The sequence below is a fragment of the Microcaecilia unicolor genome, chromosome 6 (genome assembly GCF_901765095.1).
Source record: "Microcaecilia unicolor chromosome 6, aMicUni1.1, whole genome shotgun sequence".
Lineage (NCBI taxonomy): Eukaryota > Metazoa > Chordata > Amphibia > Gymnophiona > Siphonopidae > Microcaecilia > Microcaecilia unicolor.
In genome coordinates, this window is record NC_044036.1 from 38805587 (window position 1) to 38815611 (window position 10025).

General features: G+C 39.5%; 1 long non-coding RNA gene across 1 annotated transcript; it reads right to left on the reverse strand.

Moving 5' to 3' along the window:
- Window positions 1-2129: 2129 nt before the first annotated feature.
- On the reverse strand, window positions 2130-3245 carry LOC115471657. The gene is made up of 2 exons (XR_003942389.1): window positions 2977-3245; window positions 2130-2643 (listed from the first exon to the last, which is right to left on the reverse strand). It is a non-coding gene; the product is annotated as an uncharacterized LOC115471657 (long non-coding RNA).
- Between the last annotated feature and the right edge of the window lie 6780 nt (window positions 3246-10025).

Consider the following 10025-nt stretch of genomic DNA (forward strand, 5'->3'; position numbering starts at 1 on the left):
CCATGTCCAGCGATTCTCCTTTTCCCTGCCGTTCCATCCATGTTCCGCGATTCTCTTTTCTCCTGTCCTCTCCTTCCATCCCATCCATGTCCATCGATTCTGCTCTGCCCTCCCCTCGATGTGCCGCGATTCTCTCTTCCTTTGTACCTCATTGTTTTCTGGCTGGCTTCCCTTCCGTTGGTAACATCCTGACCTCAGCTCACCTCCAGCATTCCCTTCCCTCTCACTATTCCGCCCTCTGATGTCATTACGTTTTGACGCGAGGGCGGGGCAGTGAGGGGGAATGGAACGCTGGAGGCTGGCTGACGTCATGAGATGTTACGAACCCAGGCAGCCAGACAGCGATGGAACATTGGAGGTGCAAATTATTATATAGGATATGACACAAGTGTAGTGCAACAGGAAATGTAACTCGAAACGAGCCATGTTTTGGCAATACTGCCTGCGTAAGGAGTCTGATCCACTTTAGCAGTATAAAAATTAATACCCAAATGTGTTGTAAATATAGAAAGCCACTGGTCTAGTGGCATGCAGATGACAAACTCACTCGGCAGGGCTGATTTCCTTGGACGTTCGTTTCTACCTCACTTATTGGCTTTGCTGTTTCACACCCATGAGGAACATTTTCTCCTTTTCTACACGTGTTCTGTTTAAAGACTGCCACAAGGAAAGTTGGGCTGAGTTAGGAGAGGGGTGAATTTAAGTAGTTGCAAATGAAGGTTCATGGTGCTGCAGCCTCAGATAAAGCTGAGAACCCAAAGGAACAGGAGAAAATGGTTGGGCCACAAAATCTGCTGTGTTTTTATTCCTCATGCCACAGTCTAGTATATTTGTAACTAAAACACTAACATGTAACATTTGTCCCTACAGTTTTAACTAATGTCAAGAAGGTTCAGTTTTGTCCTGTGCTAACTGCTAGAAAGCCATCCTCTCTGGTTAAACTGTGTTGGAAGTTGCCAGGAAAGTGGATTATCCAGTGTACTAGTTGCTGTGTCATCCTGCCTTTTTAAATAAGAGTCCAGCACTTTGTGGATCATAGATAGACCCTAGCCGTGTGGGGCATGTTGTATACTGAAGCCTGAAAGAAAGATGATAATACCATTTTCTTCAGCTAATCTCTTCCAAAGGAATTGCTGGGAACTTGCAACATATTATGAATTGTTTAAATAAATGCTAAAGTATGAAGGATAAAGAGTTGAATAAAGCATTAAGAATTTGAATGCAGATTGTATTTTTGATCGTCAGTTCTCTATGATGGCAAACTCACCAGTGAAATCATAGAGCCATGGATAGCTTTAGTCGCACATTTTAAATTACATTAAAGTTGAGTAACAAGCATCTTGTATAATTGCTGTGTTTTCTTTCTCTCTCTCTCTCATATATATATATATATATAAACATTAGCTTTCCTTTCTGTGCACAGAATGCACGGTATAGTATATTATAAAAGTAATGTGCCCAGTTTGGATAACTTTAATTTCCTTTCTATTTAATAAGCTTAGGCCCCTGTTTATAAAGCCACACAGCAACTGTCTGTCCGGCACTGCCGACGGCTGTGGCAGCAATGCTGCGTGGCAGCCGCTAGTGTGGTTTTATAAACAGAGGGGCTACTTTTATAAAGTTTCTGGGATATACATAATCACAAAGTGCATTAGGATGTTCAAGTATTTGAAAGCTTTTCCAACACGAATAGGTTTTAATTCTAACCTTTATACCTTGTTGTTGCTGCTAAACCCCTCAAAATAAAGTTTAAATCCAGCCCTTAGAGCCAAAGAGGGTTGCTTTTTAATGTTTGGTGATTCTTATATTGGCACTTTCTGCACTTGTATGTTGGATTATGTGATTTTGTGTGATATGTGGTAGTGGGATGAACTTTTATAGCAAGGAGCACAAATAAAAAAAACCCAGCAATGTTTGTCTATTTTGGAATGTTAAACTTTGAAAGCACAATGAAGTTATGTAAATTCTTATGAATATTTTTATTATACCATTGGCCTCAAGTGTCGTGAAAGTTAAGCTTGGGACCTTTCTCTCCCAGTTGAATGCAGATTAGTCTTCATTTATCAACTCCTGTCCCTCTGGTCTTTTTTTGATACAGTGATTTTAATGACTGAATGTGTCCCACTTGATTTTTTTTTTTTTTTTTTTTTTTTGTGGCCAGATTCTATTTTACTTGTAATCAAGGATGCCAGGACACCATGAAGAAGCAATTGTCCACTGGACAGACAAGTAAACTAGAACTGCCCTGGGTTTGCCCACACGTGCATAAACTAGTATTTGTAGATTCTTTTCTGTAATATTAATGCTGATTTCCTCAGTGAGTGTCTATGGCTGAAAGCAAACTTAGGGGCCTCTTTTACAAAGCCATGCTAGCGATTCCTGTACGGTAAATGAGAGGAAGCCCATTCAGTTCCTTTAGGCTTCCTCTCATTTGCCGCACGGAAATCGCTAGCACGGCTTTGTAAAAGAGGCTCTTAGAAACATTAGTTTACTCGTGTGTTCCCCCTTCCCATGACCACAGACTGTGGCAAGGATTACTGAAGTCTTCCTCCAATATGGTTTTACAAACCTTTCTTTTCACATGAATCCTCTCTTCTTTTATATGGTGTGCTGACATGAACGCAACTAAAATTTGGGGATATACTTTAAGTAGAGGAGTGTGGTAGCCGTGTTAGTCCACTCTTAAGGTTATCAATAGAAATCAAACAAAATAAAACATGGAAAAGAAAATAAGATGATACCTTTTTTATTGGACATAACTTAATACATTTCTTGATTAGCTTTCGAAGGTCGCCCTTCTTCCTCAGATCGGAAATAAGCAAATGTGCTAGCTGACAGTGTATATAAGTGAAAACATTCAAGCATTACTATGACAGTCTGACAGGGTGGGAGGAGGGGGGTGGGTAGGAAGTATGCATGGGGACATCAAAGCATATCATTGAAGGGCAACCTTCGAAAGCTAATCAAGGGATATACTTTAGAAATCCTATTCCACTGAATGGATCCAAATATTAAATCTTATAACTTGAAGTTTCTCTGTTGTGTTGTGCACCTGCCAAAAAATGATACAACAATCTGTTGATAATTCATTGAATTTAGGTATAGAGCATGTAGGCATGCTGTAAACAAATTTACAGTATATTTTTCTTTGGTGATCTTTGTGTTCAAATTTAGATATTATTAAATTTTTTCTGTATAAAAGGCATTTATCCATAATGTATGTATATCAATAAAATGTTCTTGAGTTCCCAAAATTCGAAATAAATTCAATTACCTATATGTATTTTATCTGAGTTATGTATTTTATGACATTTCATTGGAAATATTTTTTTCTGTTCCAAGTAATCATTATGGGGTTTGTTTGTTTTTTACTAAGGTGCGCCGAAAAATGGCCTGCGCTGGTGTAGACGTGTGTTTTGGACGCATGCAGGTCCATTTTGGGCAAAATAAAAATTGGCGCACGTCCATTGTGGGCCTGAGACCTTACCGCCACCCACTGACCTAGCGGTAAAGTCTCACATGTTAACCGAGCAGTAATGGTCTACGTGTGTGCAATGCTGATTACCGCCCGGTTAGCGCCGCACTTCAGAAATTTTCCAGTGCGCCTAGTGGATGCGTGTAAAAAAAAAATGAAATTACCGCCCGGGCCATGTGGTAGCCAGGCGGTAGTTCAAAATTGACGCACGTAGGACACACATAGGCGGTTTGGTAAAAAGGCCCCTAAAGTTGTCTAGGTGAACATTCTTGTCTGTTTGTATTTTACCACTAAATGAACCTGAACTCAAATATAGAAAGCAACACATTTTCTTAATAAGGTAATAAACTCAGATTCTCTAATTCCTTTTTTTTTCTGCTTTCCCATTTTAACCCCTCTAGTCAGGAGGGCAAATTTCACAGTGTCCTATTCTGATGGCATCTTTATGTTAATTACTTTATCTTAGCAGCACAGTACATTTTGATGATTATACTTAGGGCTTCTATTACTACTACTACTTATCACTTCTATAGCGCTACAAGGCATACGCAGCGCTGTACACCATACATGAAAAGACAGTCCCTGCTCAAAGAGCTCACAATCTAAAAATGGAATGTTGCTAGTGGAATAGCAACATTCCATGTAGAATCTCAAATAGTAGCAACAGAATCTCCAATAGCAGCAACATTCCATGTAGAATCTCAAGTAATAGCAACATTGCAGAATCTCAAATAGTAGCAACATTCCATGTTCCACTGCACTAACCACTAGGCTACTCCTTCACTAGCAACATTCCATCTAGAAGCCTGCCCTTGCAGATCAGCAACGCGGCTTCGCAGGCTTCTGTTTCTGTGAGTCTGACAGACTCACAGAAACAGAAGCCTGTGCGGCCGCATTGCTGATCTGCAAGGGCAGGCTTCTACATTACTACTACTACTTCTACTTATCACTTCTATAGCGCTACAAGGCATACGCAGCGCTGTACACCATACATGAAAAGACAGTCCCTGCTCAAAGAGCTTACAATCTAAATTGGACAGGTAAATAGAACAAGTAAGAGGTAGGGGAATTAAAGAGGAGGAGATAGAAGGGTACAGGGCAAGTGAGTAGTGGTTAGGAGTCAAAAGCAGCGTTAAAGAGGTGGGCTTTTAGCCTGGATTTGAAAACGGCTTCTATTCCTAGGTGTTTATGAATTTGTAGGTTTATTTTCAAGCTAAGTAGTTTTTGAGGGTATAAAAAATTAGGGGTCCTTTTACTGAGGTGCGCTAATGGATTAGCTCACACTAAATGCTGTACAGTCATGGGCTGCATGGCACATAACACAGACTAATTCGTTAGCGCACCTTAGTAAAAGAACCCTTCAGTGTTGTCATACCACGAGAAGAACTGTATACTGGGGGCCTTTACTGATAGAAGCAAATATGAACATTTGTGTCACTTAGGAGTTATTCGCATAGAAAAAGCTCAAAGATTGAATGAAGGATACAAGACAAGTTAGGGAGAAAAATCTTGCATAAAAGATTTCTGCACCAATCAGTGCATTCTAGAGTCAACTGTAGAAGGCTGAGCAGAGGCCGCTGTATCAGCTCCAGCTAAAGCGCTGATGGAGTAAAAGTACAACAGTGTAGATTCTCCCTACTAATAAGAGGAGGCACTTAGGTTGTAGGGGAAAGACCCCTGTCTATAGCATAACAGAGCTTATTATACCTCTTGCAATCCAGAATTCAAAGGGCGCCTTAATTCAGCACGAACGTTGTCAGTATTTGCCAAGGTCTGCAATGTTGGCAGGAAAGTCCTCTGCCCCATTTGACTGTTGTAATGGGTGAGCAATCGTGGCAACATGTACTTATCGTTTAGGAACAGTAACTCCTGAACAAGTTAACCCAGTATTTGCAGAGCCTGGGGTTTGGAGAAAGCCCTCCAGAATGACGTAAGAGAGACAGTTTTGTGGTTCTTCAAGTCATACGTAACATCTGAAGCTAGAACTTTTTGTTTACCACGTCCTCAGGGACAAACCCCTGGGAAAAATCAAGATAAAAAGGAGCATCTCGGAGATCAGAAATTATCTGATTCCATCCTCAGATCCCCAGCTGTAAACAGCACCTGCACCTCAGCTCGTGAACTTCTCTGGTCAACTCTTCAGCCTCAAAAGAGAGGGAAAACAGCATACAAATACAATTAGGCAAACAAAAAAAGCAAACACTGGGCCTTCAGGATTGAGAAAAATGTAGTCCTTTAATATCACAAATACCCGACACGGGCCGTGTTTCGGCCTGCATCCGGGGTCTGACATGAAGACACATAAAAATAAATTAAAACCATAAATTAATTAAACAATATCAGTAAACCATAATTTCAGTCATATGCACATAATTATCACAACTTAAAACCATATACATATACACATATATTCACTACACTGCATATACACCACGCACAGATATATATGTATATATATTAAAGAAACATTAAAAAAAACATATATTTCTAGATAATACCTATATATGCCCACCAATACATACATCTATAAGCTCACATATCCACACACACATATATATATGTATATTTTCTTAAATAAACCCTTATATATATATACATACATGTAAATTCACGCATACAGTCATACCATATCACATATTTCTAAATAAAGCATTACCAGAGCATACTAAATACTATAAAATCATAAATGTTGAATAACCATGTCTTACCAATAAACTCCTATCAGTCAACTTGCAAACTATGGTGCAATAGGTTAGTGAAACAATCGGGTAGAACTCCTAATGTGAGAGAGCAAGAATAGGGTGTTCATAATCAATCATCTAATGGTGGCCACATAATAAACAATAAATACTTAAAGCAATCAAGATGACGCCCCCTATTACGTAAAAAAAAACAAAAACCTTTTTTTTTTCATAAACAGTATATATTTTTTTTTTGTTACATTTGTACCCCGCGCTTTTTCCCACTCATGGCAGGCTCAATGCGGCAGGCAATGGAGGGTTAAGTGACTTGCCCAGAGTCACAAGGAGCTGCCTGTGCCGGGAATCGAACTCAGTTCCTTAGGATCAAAGTTCACCACCCTAACCACTAGGCCACACTCCACTAACATTCATTATGATGAGGCCATATTCAGCATCTCTATATCAAAAGAACAAACAGAAAAGTGAAAGAGAGTCATTACCAGAGCCCTGAAAGCCTTCAAATTACAAATACTTATATGCAGCTGCCGATTGAACAATATTCTCTATATTAAACCCCAATAGGGACTGCTTTGCCTCCCCTCGAGGCCATTTAATACATGTAACTGCAAAGAACATACGCAAAAATCATGTAACTGACTCCCGTAGATTCGTCTTTCAAAACCAAAGGGTCTTCATGGCGAAATCTCAGTGCAGCCCATAATATAAAGAAAGGGGGGGGGGTTTCAAACTTTATAAAACCAGCCTCATCCCCGAACAATATGATTAATGAAAAGAAACATTGCCTACCCGTTGTCTGAACAGCTCGTCTATGTTCAGAAAGACGCCTCCAATACTGAAAACCGCCAGAAGTGGGAGCGTGCGCACAAGGGTGTTCAACAATATACTTCCTACAGTGACATAACGGAGCGGGACCCGACATTTAAGGTAGTACTTGTCTTGGGGAATCTTGGTTTAGAGCCTACAGTAGGCTATTGTGAAGTTTCCCGAAGTACTACCTTAAATGTTGGGTCCCGCCCCATTACGTCACTGTAGGAAGTATTGGAGGTGTTCTTTGCAGTTACATGTATTAAATGGCCTCGAGGGGAGGCAAAGCAGTCCCTATTGGGGTTTAATATAGAGAATATTGTTCAATCGGCAGCTGCATATAAGTATTTGTAATTTGAAGGCTTTCAGGGCTCTGGTAATGACTCTCTTTCACTTTTCTGTTTGTTCTTTTGATATAGAGATGCTGAATATGGCCTCATCATAATGAATTTTAGCTAATATACTGTTTATGAAAAAAAAGGGGTTTTTTTTTACGAAATAGGGGGCGTCATCTTGATTGCTTTAAGTATTTATTGTTTATTATGTGGCCACCATTAGATGATTGATTATGAACACCCTATTCTTGCTCTCTCACATTAGGAGTTCTACCCGATTGTTTCACTAACCTATTGCACCATAGTTTGCAAGTTGACTGATAGGAGTTTATTGGTAAGACATGGTTATTCAACATTTATGATTTTATAGTATTTAGTATGCTCTGGTAATGCTTTATTTAGAAATACGTGATATGGTATGACTGTATGCGTGAATTTACATGTATGTATATATAAGGGTTTATTTAAGAAAATATACATATATATATGTGTGTGTGGATATGTGAGCTTATAGATGTATGTATTGGTGGGCATATATAGGTATTATCTAGAAATATATGTTTTTTTTAATGTTTCTTTAATAAATATACATATATATCTGTGCGTGGTGTATATGCAGTGTAGTGAATATATGTGTATATGTATATGGTTTTAAGTTGTGATAATTATGTGCATATCACTGAAATTATGGTTTACTGATATTGTTTAATTAATTTATGGTTATAATTTATTTTTATGTGTCTTCATGTCAGACCCCTGATGCAGGCGGTTGTACGCCGAAACACGGCCCGTGTCGGGTATTTGTAATATTAAAGGACTACATTTTTCTCAATCCTGAAGGCCCAGTGTTTGCTTTTTTTGTTTGCCCAACTCTTCAGCCTGCCATCATCTGCTGCTACTCATCTACATCCAGGTTGTATGTGCCAAATTTGTTATTGCTAAAGGGTAACAGCAGGAAGCTTGATTACAGAGCCTAAACCACGGCTTGTGTGCGTTTATTCTAATTTTCTGATAAGAGCATCTGCCTTTTACTCCTTCCTGAGCGACCTCACATTTGCACATGATTCTTAATTATTCATTTTTTCACTTTTGGTTGTTTACTTGCTTATAAATGAAGAGCTTCTCTTTTTATAATAATCGGTCTGTTTCCTTGCTTCTCAGTATCATTCAGGAGCGACCAAACTCAGGTTTGCATACCAAAGGGACGTAATAACTAAATAAGTAGTAAGAACGTAAGAATAGCCATACCGGGTCAGACCAATGGTCCATCTAGCCCAGTATCCTGCTTCCAGCAGTGGCCAATCCAGGTCACAAGTAGCTGGCAGAAACCCAATTATAGTGCATACTATTACCCATATTCTATCTGTCCCTCATTGCTCTCGTCACCGCTAGGAGGCAGTAGCCTGTAGCTGCTCCACTACAGGACTTATAGAAAGATCCGCTTAGTATTAGTAACCTCTTGAACCACCCAACATTGGAAAAAAGCTGTTCAGCACAAACCATCCTACCACTGCACAATCCTCTGCGCAACGTGCTTTGCCTAAAACATTGGTGTCATAAGTACATAAGCATCGCCGTGCTGGGACAGACCAAGGGTCCATCGAGCCCAGCACCCTGTCACCGACAGTGGCCAAAAGAACAAGCAATTTGTCCTGCCCATCCTAGAAATACTGTATTATTCCCTTGTCCATTCAATAACATTCTATGGCTTTTTCCTCCAGGAAGCCGTCCAACCCTGTTTTGAAGTCTGCTAAGTTAACTGCCTTAACCACCTTTTACGGCAGCGAATTCCAGAGTTTAACTACGCGTCGAGTAATAGATGAGTCTCATCAACATCTTTCCAGCCTCCAGAGCGTTTAGTTTTGTTTAATTTCTTGGTATACCACCTTTCAGACAAGACAGAACAGCAAAGTGGTTTACAATACAACTTGAAGCAAGGAAAGGCATACAATCTTCAAAAGCAATATATAGGAGAAAAGGAAATGGCATAACACGGAAAGAGAGCATTGGTATCACCAGCTTATGTCAGACTCTAAAGCAACAGCTCACCTTAAGGATTTTCATTTTTCAAAATATGTGTAGGGAAATTATTGAGTTAATCATTTTAACATATACTAAACAAGTGTAGATTGTAAGAAAAGAAACCGCTTCTGACCTTGTGTGTTACAAGAAGAACTGAATGTTCTTAGATATGCTTTTTGGCTAGCTTGTAAAAACTTCCTAATGGTCTCAAACTGTAACATGTTCATCCAAGCTTAAAAGATATGCTTCATGTACAGCTGCACATAGATGAGAGTCTAAAAAGGTATATAAGAAACAGGAAGGTATGGGGAGGGCAGACAGCTTCATGAGGGTATGCTGGATTTGTCTCCTTGCAAGAAATAAAACTGCTTTAAGCCTGACTTGGTCTCGTGGTGTTCGTGAGTATCATTGGTAAAATTCTTTTAACATATGTTTACAGACGTTTCAAGGGATATTTCAAAAATCCATATGATATTCCTTCCCCATTGTGACCTAAAGGGCCATTCCATTTCCCTGTCTTACTCCTGTACTGAGAGTAACCCATTCAGACCCTATTGTCTCCTTACTGTTTTCTTCAGACAGAGCATAGGTCTGCTTATTCACTTCCTCTGTCCTCTCTAGTTTCACTTCCATCTAGAGGGTCTCCTAGATCCTTTTGATATTCAGATATCTTCTACAGGACATGAG